This window comes from Tachysurus vachellii, chromosome 14 (genome assembly GCF_030014155.1).
Source record: "Tachysurus vachellii isolate PV-2020 chromosome 14, HZAU_Pvac_v1, whole genome shotgun sequence".
NCBI classification, from domain to species: domain Eukaryota; kingdom Metazoa; phylum Chordata; class Actinopteri; order Siluriformes; family Bagridae; genus Tachysurus; species Tachysurus vachellii.
In genome coordinates, this window is record NC_083473.1 from 8,270,650 (window position 1) to 8,284,834 (window position 14,185).

A 14,185-nucleotide genomic window follows, 5' to 3' on the forward strand; every position below is an offset into this window, starting at 1 on the left:
GGGCCTTGCTCAAGGCCAAAGCGTTGGCAGCTTGTCGTCCTGTGACTTGAACACATAACTTTCTAATCCAGTAGTCCAGTGCCTGAACCACTGAGCTACCATTCCCAGAAAGTGATGGAGCACAAAGGATCAGATGACCTCCAGGAACTTAAGAAGTGTAGATGTCACATAGACATAACATAAAATGAAATTCTTTCTTTGCATATCTTATTTTAGGAAACTGTAGTGAGTGCACAGGGCCATGATACAGCACCCTTGATGCAGAAGCCATTAAAAGCCTTGCTCAAGTCCCAGAGTCCCAGCTTGGCAGTACTGGAGCGTTAACCTCCATCCTTCTGATCAATTACCCATTGCTTTAACTATCTGAGCCACCACTGCCCCGAGGACCGTACATGGACATGAAAGGAACACAGTAGGCATATCAGACCTTCGGAGAGTGTCAAATAGGAAATGAACGCATCTCGAGTCTTCAAATGTGAAATAGTTGTCCTTCTATGTAGCCTCCTCAGGGGACCCACCAGATCTTTGGTCTCCATTACTGGTCAGTCTCTCACCAGGTATCTAACCTACAATTCTGGTCTATTTCTAGTCTCAAATGATCTTTATCTATTGAATCAAAGACGAGGCTGAGCAAGCTTTTCTGATGTTAAGTGAAATATTCTCTTTCACATTTATTCCTCCAGGTAATAGCTGATGTATCTGTCTGTACACTGCTCCATCAACCAGACTTCAATCAGACTTCACACAATAAATTTTGTGTGATGGAAGCAATACAACAATTCACTCAATTACTTTGAATGAGCATGGTACTGTAATAAGGTTTAATACTGAATATCAGTTGATGACATACGTTTGTCTCTCAGGACAGATACTGATTCCTACAAGTCAAATTTGCAAAAGTTCTTTTATTGCCCTCCAGCACTTTAACATCCTGTTTCTATTCATGACACTGTCACGCTCCCACAAGACCACACAAGACAGATTTATAAGCAGCGGCCTGTGAACAATAGCAACAAACAGATATTTTTCTCTTCACTTGTTGAGTCCTTAGGCACGTTTTGATATAACAAAATATGTCATATATCTCCATACTTGGTTTGTGTTGGTGTGGATTCCCAGACTGTTATAAATTTTGGAATGAGAAAAATCGTGACCAGATTTCCTCTGTTTCCACACAGGAAGGTATTTATAAATTCTGCAATTAACATGGGAGTGCTATAGGAGTGCATATTATTTTTTCCGTCACTTTTTATGTCATATTTTTATTCTATAGCCTTTGTATATTGCATATTAGTGCATATTAGGTATGAGAGAGAGAGAGAGAGAGAGAGAGAGAGAGAGAGACAGAGACAGAGAGAGAGACAGAGACAGAGAGAAAGGATTGATGATCCTAACATTGAATCTTGAGTTGCTTCTCATGAAAGAATTTAAAACCAGTGACCATGTTGTATATTCAATGTTTTATAATGCACTTTATCTCCTAAATGTTTAACTTCTGACTCATTCACTAAGGGTACTGTAAAGATATATTGTCTTCCAAAGCTTCACATTTGCATCTCTGGCCTAGAAGTTCTGATGTGTTAGTATGTTAGATGCTAAATGCTTTGCAACAGGCACTCAATCAGGTATGGAACAACATATGCTTCATATAATGGGAAACACTCCTGTGAACATTTACAAAAACGGCTGTGTAGTGACAAGCAGCAAGACACTGAGCGTGTACAGTGTGAAACATCAGATTATGAATAGCCTAGATTCATTCTTAACCCCAGGTAAAGTCTGTAAAAAGTAAAACAAGACTCAGGATTCTGCTTACCCTGGATTTAGAATGACCCAGAGAATCTCTCTAATACTTTACTTGGGATTAACAATTAATTCTGGCTATTCACAATCTGGCAATTTACACTGTATTTTCCAAACTCTGGGATAACTTTCTTATTTAGTTAACGTTGATTAACGTTCTTAACACCATGATTGGATAAATACAGTGTGCAGATGCTTTAAAAAAGCATTTTTTGTAAATCCTCCAGTTTCTGATTGTGTTGTTAAGCATCTAGCAATAACATTCGTTTTAACACTGAACACAGTGGTGGAGAAAACTACAAAAGCACAACTAATCCTGCTTCAGACCAGAGTTTTATAATTCTGGGTAAAAAGAGATGCTAACCCCACATTTAAATTACAAATGTGAAACGTTTCTCTACCTAGGGTTATAAGCAGGGTTTAGAACGACAATAACCTAGGTTTAAACTGTGTAAAAAAAGCCCTTAAAGATGTACAAAATGTCCAACTCAGAGTATAATCCTCAGGGAATTTTAGAATATTTGGATAAATAAATACATTAATTATTCACTACAATTTACATACAAATTTTCAAATTATTCTATAGAAGAGATATCATCAGATGGGTGACAAATGAAAGGAAATACCAACAAGAGTATTAGTAATGGATTTGTGTTTTAAATTTTCAATTCAATTCAAGTCTTCAATTGGGACTGGATCTTTTGTGTGATCTCAACTGCATTGGCCAGAGCATGAGTTACATTATTTTCATCCTTACTGAACCGTTCAGTGAAACCTGTGGATGGGTTGGAGCCATATTGAAAGAGAGGATAGATATCTATCATAAGCATGATAAGCATGATCCACTAAACAGAACTTTGTACTGATTTTCAGTGATGCTTTGTACTAACAGAACCAAACCATGCCAGGGAAATTAAACAAATGCATCCCCAATGCATAACAAAGCCATTGTTATTTCCTGAAATTGTCACCCACCCATCCATATACTGAATACAGTATAAGTAAATCACACTCAGTCGGGATCTGAAATGTTGACTGACTAGAGGCTTATCTGTAATTTTTTTTTTTCATGCATTGACAGTAAATATCTTCTCGTATGATAGCTGTAGTGTGTACTGCAAATTCTGCTATAAAACCAGAGAACCTGTTTACTATATAGTAATGAACACCCATTGTTAGGAATATCACAACTCTCACACAAAGAGAACAAGTGAAATGATGAATATAGTGCAGATATGAATCATTTCCTATTCACCCAATCTCAGAGCTGCTTGCTAGTATTTTAAATAGTAGTAAGTCGGAAATGAAAGGATTTTCAATGTATAATCACACATTAATTGGGTTATTCAGTCCATGATTAGGGTTCATCCAGGGTTCAACTCTTGTGCTCCTCAAACGCACACCCACACACACCCTTATAAAACTGTGGTAATATCTATCCCAGACATTTCTTTGCTATTTTTTTCTCTTTTTCTTTTTCTGTCTGCCTCCATCACCTCACGCTCCTGAAGAGGAACAATTTGCTGTTGACTACATCTTAACAATCGATCTCCACCATCAAATTGAGGGATGCTAAAGTCAATATTGATCTTGCCACAGTGCTCTTACTTAAGCATCCTTTACTGCAGGCAGGTCTTATTGACTTGTGAAAGCTTATTAAGACCTATTTCTGATGGATAGTGTTCATAAACAGAAAGAGGGTATATAGTCTATTCATCAGAAAGAGCAAATGATAAACCCTGTGTGACAGTCTGGATTAGAATTACAGGATACACACACTTTCCTGTTCTCTAGTTCATTAAAGGACTTTGACTCATATAGGAGAAAATATGCATGATGTGAAAAAATGACCAAAAAAAAATAACTGTATGTGGAAACCTGAGCATCACATCCATATGTTGTTGTCAATGAGTCAGAAGCACGTGACTGTAATTGATGTGTTTGTACAGTATGTATGCTGTTGATTTACATTTTCCCTTCACTGGAACTAAGGGGCTCAAATCTGTTCTAGGTTTGCCAAGGATAGAATTGAGGAACTCATGTGTCTTGGACAGAGCCCTGACTCTGACTCAACACCACTGAACTCCCCATTTTGGGATGAATTGGAACACTGACTGTACCCCAGGCCTTAATACCAAACATAAATACCCAATCTCACAATTCCCACAGCCATGCTCCAGCATCTAGCGGAAGGTCTTCTCTGAAGACTGGAGCTTATTAGACCAGCTTAATAGGGAATAAATCTAGAATGGGATGTTCAAGAAGGACATCTGGCAGTAATGGTCAGGTGTCCATAAACGTTTGGCCTTATTCTGGCTAAGCAGTAGGGCTATAGTCAAGAATGTCAGTGTCAATGCTGTCAATAAGTTTTATAGGGGTTGAGGTGAAGTCCTTTAGCCCTACTCAGCAGTCATTCTGTTAGAAGGTTGTGAGTTCAAGGCCCAGCATTGGCAGGCTGCCACTTTTGGGCTCTTGAGCAAGGTCCTTGGCCCTAATACGCTGGGATGTATAGGGAATATAATATTGCTGTACTGTAAAGTATATGTGACAAATTTAAACTTCTACTTCAGAAATGTATAACGATAGTTAGGTGGACTCACTAATACAATACAGAGAGCAGTTTTCATGGTACAGTTGCTGGTGTCACACACTCAATACTACGCCTCCACTAACTTCTAAGAAAACGAGAGTTCTTCAGTCTTTTCCCAGTCTATTAAATGAACTAATGTGTAAATAGTGTTACTTATGGGAACCTTAAAGTGCTGTTCAAAACACTGACAAACTCTTAATATTTGTGAGATTTGAACTTAACTCACGAATACATCCTTAAAGATGCAAATTAATCTTCATGTAATAATCATCTTCACACTGAGAAACACACAAAGCCGTTACAGAGCAGAAGTCGGTGGAATGAAAGTGTTCTCAAGGTCTAGCTTTATACACTTTAATTAGCACACACTTTAATTAGCTCGCACTCAATCTCAGAAGCCAATAATGTTACATAATGTTTAAACAGATGAAGCAGCAACCAAGCAGAACAAACCTCTGGCCTCATTTCAGAAGCATTAATTACGGATTCACAGGAAAATAGAAACACAATTGGCAGATGTCCCTGAACAAAATTAACTTTGTTATTTTCAGAAGGTTCATTTAATGCTACAAATAAACAATAGATATTCAAGTCTCCACTTTATACAATATATATTCATATATATACATTTTACTCATATCATCATATGTGTCATTGTACTCATGCCATATATTTTTCTTTTGTTCTCCCAAATTTTGTAAATTATTTTCCCTCCCAATTTATTGCACAACAAATTGAATTTCATTTCCGTGTTACTATATTTTTGTATTTTATCTTAATATTTTATATCTTTAAGTAATTTAAAAGAACCTTTTTGAGTATTGACTCGATTTATTTTCTACACAGACAGCCGTCGTGCTGTGTATGAATGTGTATGTGACAAATACACCAGTTTTATACAGTAAGGTCTTCAAATTATCACTTATTTATTTATGATTGACTAATGATGAAGTAATACATGCACTAATCCTTAGTACATCAGGAACTAACAAACCGTATACAGTAAAAGCCTCTGAGTAACAATTAATGTACCAGCTAATCATGAAGGACACAAGAATACTAACTCAGCTTGCTTTTTTTTGAGATCAAACCAATCAGCATAGACATAGCTCCAAGGCACGTTCATAGTAGGAAAATCCATAATCAAAGTAAAAAAAATGAAATATGGCACAAATAATCTATAATTGACTTTGTTGTGAGGAACTTTGGACTTTGTATTGAGGAACAGAAATATTGAGGCTTAAATAAACAAATGCGCTTGATCTTTGGACTAATGATTGGAAGGTTGTGAGTTCAAATTCCGGGTCCAACAAGCAACCACTGCTGGGCCCCTGAGCAAGGCCCTTAACCCTGAACTGCTCAGTTGCATAAATGAGATAAAAAGTTGCTCTTGAAAAGGAAACCTGCTAAATGCCTTAAACATAAAACAAATGAATCAAAATACAAGGCAGGTGAACACATTTGGAAAGAGATCAATGCAGAAACAATCTGAAGTGACAGAGAGAACAGGATAATAGTGTAATGAATGTAAATGTCAGAAACACAAACTCTGGAAAGTGGATGCAAGCACAATCAGTTTACATTTACATTTACGGCATTTAGCAGACACCCTTATCCAGAGTGACTTACAACTGAGCAACTGAGGGTTAAGGGCCTTGCTCAGGGGCCCAGTAGTGGCAGTTTGGTGGACCTGGGGTTCGATCCCATGAATTTCTGATCAGTAGCCCAACACCTTAACCACTGAGCTACCACATCCCCAGTTTATTAGGAACACGGTGGCTTAGTGGTTAGCACGTTCGCCTCACACCTCCAGGGTCGGGGTTCGATTCCCGCCTCCACCTTGTGTGTGTGGAGTTTGCATGTTCTCCCCGTTTCCTCCGGGTACTCCGGTTTCCTCCCCCGGTCCAAAGACATGCATGGTAGGTCTGGAAAATTGTCCGTAGTGTGTGATTGCATGAGTGAATGAGAGTGTGTGTGTGTGCCCTGCGATGGGTTGGCACTCCATCCAGGGTGTATCCTGCCTTGATGCCCGATGACGCCTGAGATAGGCACAGGCTCCCCGTGACCCGAGATAGTTCGGATAAGCGGTAGAAGATGAATGAATGAATGAATTGAATAAGCAATTAAATAATTAATTCCAGCCGAAATTCTTGTCAGGTGAATTCTGGATCAGAACAAGCACACGTTGGACGATTTGATGACAGGTCAATATGGGCAAGGCAAAAATGATGGTCAAAAAGTCAAACACTAGATCAAACAGACGGACTCGATAATGTCACGGACATAAAAGAACTAAGCGATGACTTCGAATGTACAAGCTGAAACAGGAGTGTTTATAAACACTGTATAGGATTGGTACAAGCATTCATCATAAATTAAGAGTTTTTGGACCTTATAATAAAGTGTAATGTTACCTACGTGTATTCACACTATACAGACCTGATCTTCTCATCTCAACATTTCTGGGTCTCTAAATCTCCAAAACAGAAGTCTGCAGCAACAAGGATAACAAATATGCACAAATGATAATAGAAACGCAGTCCGATCATGCTACATTCTCTTGCTCTTTGAGGCTTTTTAGTGTAGCTAATAATTACACACTGACATATTTAGCAAACAGTGTCAGAAGCAGACAAAAGATAAAGGACATGGAGTCTAACCTGTGGTAAAGCTCTGCTGGCTTGTTGGACGTCCTCTGTAGTCCAAAGTCTGTGCAGGCTTCACTTATTCACACAGACTGAGTGGAACTGGCATGGGATGAGTGTATGTGTGTGTGTGAGGGATTTCTCAGGTCATGCATTACTTCGCTCACACACACAAGGATATCAGCAGTGAAACAGGAGGTAAGCTGAGCTGTGCGATCAGTACACGCTGTGGCTGCCTATCTGCCATGCATTGTCCTTCCTCAAAGCGAGCCAGAGAGCTGTTTCCATGCTGGCCTTCGGAAGTCTGTAGGGAACATTTATAACAAGCTTTCCTAAGGGGATGGGGAAAAAAACTGGATGAACAGCATATTTTATAGCCCTTTTTATAATGATCATACATCTACTGTATGCTTTCACACAACCATTTGTCAGTTTGATTTTCTCCTCAGAACTGCCTCTAAAACAGATCTGTGACAGCTTCAGCGGAAACACGTACCGTAACAGCCAACTCCAGAATTACTGGCACCGTTCAAGATAAAGATAAAGTGAATCATTTAAAATTTAAATAGAAATATTATTTATCACATACACAAACATACACAGTCCAACATGCAGTGAAAAGATTTTTTCAACTGTCCTCGTCATACAAATAAGATAACAATCGTGAAAATAGGCTAATGCGCAGGAAGGAAATGTGGAAAAAATAATAATAAAATGTAAAAAATAATATGAGTAAAATCTCAGATGTGTAAAAATATATGAGGTGCAAAGTCTGGCTGTGGTAGTCGGTATTATATATATAGTTATAATAATAAGACGAAAGAAAGAAAGAAAGAAAGAAAGAAAGAAAGAAAGAAATTGAAGAAATCTCAGCATTCCTCCTTGCTTTTTCTAATTAATTCATTGTTACAGGAAAACAACACAAACACACAATATATACATCATGTTAAATGCTTCCAATATAAAGGTTTAGCATCTCAGGCAATGCATACAGGGAACAATTCAGCCACATCCTCTATCTCCTTCTCAGCTCCACAGACCTGTCCTTCTAAAAGTCAACCTTCCATAACAATAGTGTGGGGCTGGTCGATAGTCATTCATTAACCTCACTGTGGTAGATACTGATGTTGATCTCAGGGGCAGCGGTGCACATGCAGGTAAAAGAACACTATTTTACTTATCGTTGTTCAGGATCACACTGCAGTAGAAGGTGCATCTCTTAAAAGAAATATGCTTTTACCTCTTCTGAGTTGCAGGAAGCTCGGTTTTAGGCATAAGATTAGAAAAGGTGCATGCACTTATGCTTTGGAGATGTGATGTTTCTAGATATATGTGGTTAAATTGGTTAAAAAAAAACAATACACATGCTTTTTTTTTTTTTTTTTTTTTTTTTTTTTTTTTTTTTTAAATGATATCATGTATTATACTGCAGTAAAGAAATGGCTGAGCTAACGAGATTCACTACTAGTGAAATATACTTTACAAAAAAACAATATGTACAGCTTTATGTACAGACGATATATAGACGATCTGATTGCAAGCAAACAAATAAACAAACAAAAGATTTTCATGATTATTTGTTTCCCCTCTACTGTGTTGATTTCTTTGTATTACAAAGAAGTTGGGTTATAAACTTTGTAAAATGTAAAAAAAAAGTACTTGCTAGTTAATAAACAAACAACCAAACAAAAAATTTCGGAATAAATTTTACTCAGTTTTATTACTTGGCCGTATTATATATTATATTAACTGGAGTCCAGATGCACTTACTGTATGTTTCTGTATATTTCTTTTTCTCATTTCTTTTTCCATAATGTTTTTATGAGAAATGTTTAGTTTGTCATTTATACTGCTCAGGTCTGAGTGTTTAACATCCACTGGGAGTGTCTTGCACTGCGGCACAGATTTTTTCCAGCCGTTTTCTAGTGTAAGATAATCACATGAAATGATGATTGATGTTAGATGATCTTCTGCGTTATTTGCTTAATTTTCCAACATAAGCTGTGTTCGAGGTACAGAAAGAGGAAAGAGGAACTTACACACCGAGACAACCTTTACAACCTGAACAGCTGTGAAATATTCATTTTCTCAATTAATGTGGACAAGTTTGAGCAACTTTTACATAATGATGCAATTTGACTGACACAGTAGATGACCAACCATCCCATTTCAACCTAGATGGTACCACTCGGAGACCATGAAGATGGCTTTGGACTGCCATTGATACGAGCAGTTTAGCTATGATAGCCTTTGACAGCAATTGCCATGAACAGTTTTGCACTCGTGTTTCCACGAACGCTTGATAACGTCAACAAGGCAGACTTGTTTAAACTAGAAGAAATCTCCTGGTTACATTTATAGAAAGGTAATGAATCATGATCACACTCTCTGACGTCTCCTAGATGATGACGGGTTCCCTTTTGAGTCCGGATCCTCTCAAGTGTTCTTCCTCTTATCGTCACATGGAGGTTTATCTTCCCACCCTCGCCTCTACCTTGCTCATTAAGGATGCATGATATCCAGATTGTATATATTTCTTGAAAGTTGCAAAAGTTCTATACAAATAAATTTGAATTGAATTTTTCTTCTGAATAACCCATAAAAATGTAAATGTAAACTTTTTAAATGTAAATTGCTAACAAACTCCTTATTTTACTACAAAAATTAGAGAAGGTAGGATTAAACAACAACAACAGCAACACCAACAAAAACATTATAACAAAAACATGCAGAAACTTTGGTCCAGAATCTAGTCAGGAACGTTCGTGCATGACCTGTGCTTTGAAAGGTTTTAAGTCAAATAAATCAATGCTCACATGCTCCCTGTTGTGTGAGCGGCACTTCTGCTCATCTGCTCCACAACAAGAGCACTCAAGGACACGGACCAGGGTAATTAGCTCATCCTCTGACCCTTCTCTTGCAGCGTAGCATATTTTTCACGCCACAGGGCTTTCGTTCTTTCCAGAAGTCGACCTTTCAATTACATCCTGAGTTTCACCTCAAACTCCCGAAGAGTCCACCTCTGCCCTTACATACTTTTTTATCCCGTTTTCTGTCAGAGAAGTTTGATGTGAGTGGCATTGGCGGGAATTCATTTCGGGTGGAAAGGTGAATAATAATTTGAAATTAAATCGTTTGAATAATCTGTACCATTAAACTGAAAAGGGGTAGAAGTGATGATATTATGTAGAACCTGTCAATTAATTATTTAAGGTGTGATCTATTGACAACCCTGTCATAACCTTTAAGACTCCTGAGTGTAAAAAATGATAATTTTAAATTAAAAAAAAAATCAAAACAAACAGAAATGACAGAAAAAAAAAAAAAAACCAGAAACATTGTGAATGGACTTGATAGAGAGTTGTGTCATGTCATCATGACAAATGAAAACTTTACAAAAGCCATGTCAAGTAGTGATGAAAATAGTAGTAGAACTCGCAATAACATTCATTTAAACTTCATTTAGCAACTTAATCATTGTGAATGTGAATTTCCGGATCCACAAATTTAGCTGGTAAGTGGTTAGTCGCTTGTTCTATTCTTCTTCCCTGTTAGAATGATGATAATAGTCCAATATTTAACATGCTGATTGTCTATGAAATGGCACACTTTCGATCCAGTGCACATCTTTTCATTTGGCCAGTCTTCAAGGACAGACTGCTGAGGTTAATAGCGTTCTTTAAAATGCATGAGCAGAGAATAAAATGCTTATATGCATAAATGCTAACTCAGGTGTGAAGCTGGCAGTAAGTTCGATATCTGAAAGATGGACTGAATCAGAAAAAAAAAAACACCTTGTGCCTAGTGTGGTGCGTGATCGTCTTCAAACCCGGGTAGATTTCTTAACAGTAAGACTGAATGATTGAGATCAAGAAATACGATCAAAAACATGAGAGAAATTAGTGAGGCTCCGTGTGAATATATTTCCTTGCATGGCTGTGATCATCTGGACCGAAGGCTCAGGACAATAACAAACAGATGGTGCAGATGGTCAGTTTATATTTCAACAACATTAGCATTCACATCTTACCTCGTATTGGCCTGAAAATGTGAAAATATGTTTCAGCTAAAATAGCCAGGTGATGACTCTTCTCCCAGAGGATATATGAGGTAACACAATAGCAGGATATAAGACAGGGACACTGCTGGCGACGGTAGCATTCCTGATGAATGTGAATGCTTGAGCTTGTCCAATTCACTCCTGCTGTCACTTGAACTATTTGTGAATAGAAATAGTATTTTTTATGCCAAAAGCTTAGGAGCTAAAGTGATATCTAGTTTGTTTTGGTTTTGGTGCCAGGGTTTGTCAGCTCTATTTAACTGAAAGGAGGTCAAGTCAAGTCAAGTCAAGTCAAGAAGCTTTATATTATCATTTTAACCATATATAGCTGACGCAGTACATAGTGAAATAAAACAATGTTTCTCCAGGACCACAGTGCTACATAAAACAACACAGAGCTAAAGAAGGAAGTTGTCCTAATCACCTACTGTATAGTGTGTCGTGTGCAGTCTAGCGCAAACAGTGCAAGAAAAAAGACTACAAAACAGATACACAAAATACAAAACAGCACCAACTATATTATACAGTAGAATGTGCAAAAGTATAGGAATCTGAACAAAGAAAGTTCAAGTAAACATATATACACTTGAGTATATTGAGTGATAGCAATTGGATGGGTGCGTAAGCCAGACAGTAAACAGTATAATATGCTGGTGCTGTTGACGGATTTTTATTGAATTTGTATTTAGGTGTGTTTGCTACATTTCGGTGCAGTTCACACAGAGTGTATACTGTATGTGTGTGACAGTTCTGCTTGTTGAGGAGTCTGATGAGTCTGATGGCTAGAGGGACTCCTGTATTGATCATATACTTATGAGATTTTACTGTACAACACCTTATATAATGCCTAATGTCCGAAAGACATTATAAAACACTTCTAGGTATGCTGTTATAGGAAAAAAAATGAAAGATGGGATGCCCCCACTTGAAACAGACCTACTGTTACCCAGATGTTGATAATTTTCCAATAACTCCACATCTCGAGGTTATTTATTCTTTTTATACTACAGAATATTGACATTTATTTAAAAAACAAAGTTACAAAGAAATACAGCCACTCACTCACTCACTCACTCATTTATTAACTGCTTATCTGAGAAATGCAGCCACTGTACTAGTAAATCCTTATACTAAAATTTTCAATTTTGAAGACTTTACCTCTTTACCTCTGACTGGTACTGTACAACCCACCGACAAATATGTTATAAACCTCAGGTCGAATCAAGTCCAATTATGTTTAAAAGACATTAGTGACTGAGTCAAAGTGCTGTACATGATTTTAAACAGCATCACAAGTCAAAGGCTCTTCTTATAGAAAACTTCACCATATCAACAATTATTTACTAAATAATGTCTGATTTATTCATTTATTAGTTTAGAATTAGAGCATGAATGTAAGTTACAATGTATTTTATCCAAACTATATTGGAAACTAACTAAATGCTTACTTAGTGTATAAAAATATTAAAGAATTATTCTACAGTATTAGAGTTCCCCAGGTGGTCTAGTGGCAGGATCCCATGCTCTCAACTCTCATTGCCAGTCCTGAGCCCAGATAAAAATAGGATGGTTTCGTCAGGAATGGCATCCGGCGTAAAACCTGTGCCAAATCTAATATGACCACTGGATCCACTGTGGTGACCTTGAACAGATAGCAGCCGAAAGAAGAAGAAGAAGAAGATACTGCAGTATTAGGGGTTTATTCAATGACTTGGTCCAACTCCTTGTATTAATTGTTAAGCTTGGCATCACATTGAGTGGATTAATTGTCAGGATCACGCCCAGACTTTTAACCTGTCAGAAAATTAGGGGGCCTTCCGGCAGTTGTATCTTGTCCCATGTGTTTTTGTTTATGTTTGGTGTCCTTCGCCTTTGTGTCGTCTTTGTGTGCTCTGTTTGGTTGTGTAATGAGTCTGTATGTGTTTTGCCCTGTTTCTGCTGTCTGCCTTGCTGTTAATTGTTTGCTCCGCCCACTCGTTGGTTACCATGGACACTAATTGCACTCTATCTCCCCCCCAGGTGTCTCTGCTTGGTGATTGGTTCCTGCTTGCTATATCTACCCTGTTTGTTCACTTTCCTGGTGTTGGTCGTTGTTGTATGTTGGTGTCGATGTTCCTGTTTCCTGTGTGCTCAGTGTTCTGCCCTGTTTTGCCTGCCCGTTTGTTTGCCTGTTTCTTGTTTTTGTCTATTAAAAGTCTAAACTGCACTTGGATCCTCACTCGCCTTTGTCTCGTCACGGCAGGTTGTTCTGTCTTGTTTCTTTTGATTTTAGGGTTTCTTTTCTTTTTCCCAGTATTTCCTGTTTTTTTTGTTTTTTTTTGTTTGTTTTTGTTACATTTAACAAAACGATTTTCCCCATGTTTGGGTCTGAATTTTATCCTTGAAGACACCCCCTCTTCTCTGACATAATGGTTAACACTTTTGCACAAGTGCTTTACGCTTACTTTAATCACATCTGCAGGAGTCTATAGTAATTATTTCACGTTAGCTAGGAAAGTGTCAAGTTAAAAAGCATTAGCATCATTGTCCGTGTGAATTGCACGAACGTTTATGCACTGTTGCACAAACGTTGCACATATGGCCATTCAGACCAGGTTTCAGAGCACTTTATTATAAATGCACTTTATTATAAAGGCGCTTCTTCAAACCAACCTACTATTCACATACACACAAACGAGCTGCTTATGCAGGAGATGTGCATCTGCCTCTGTCTTCTACTGAACCTGAAGACCTGAAGAAAGTAACTACGTTACAAACCATCCATCAATCAAAAGTGCAGTGGAGTCAGTGAAATCAGCCTGGCATCTAACTGCAGAGCTGCTTGTAGCTGGTGCACAGTGCTGGAGAATTTGTCTCGCACTCTTCCCTTATTTCCTGTGCAAGCGTTCCCTCCTGGAGCGAAAGACATAGTTAGTTCCCCAGAGGCATTATGGATGGTTTCTAATGAAGCATGTCAGCTCCACCTGATGAAACGGAAAGATCTACAGCCAAAATTTTCATTCATAGAGAGATAAAATGTGCCTATTAATGGCATAAAAAGCTAAAACTGAACGAGCAACACAGACCTGCAAATCGATGCACGGATTC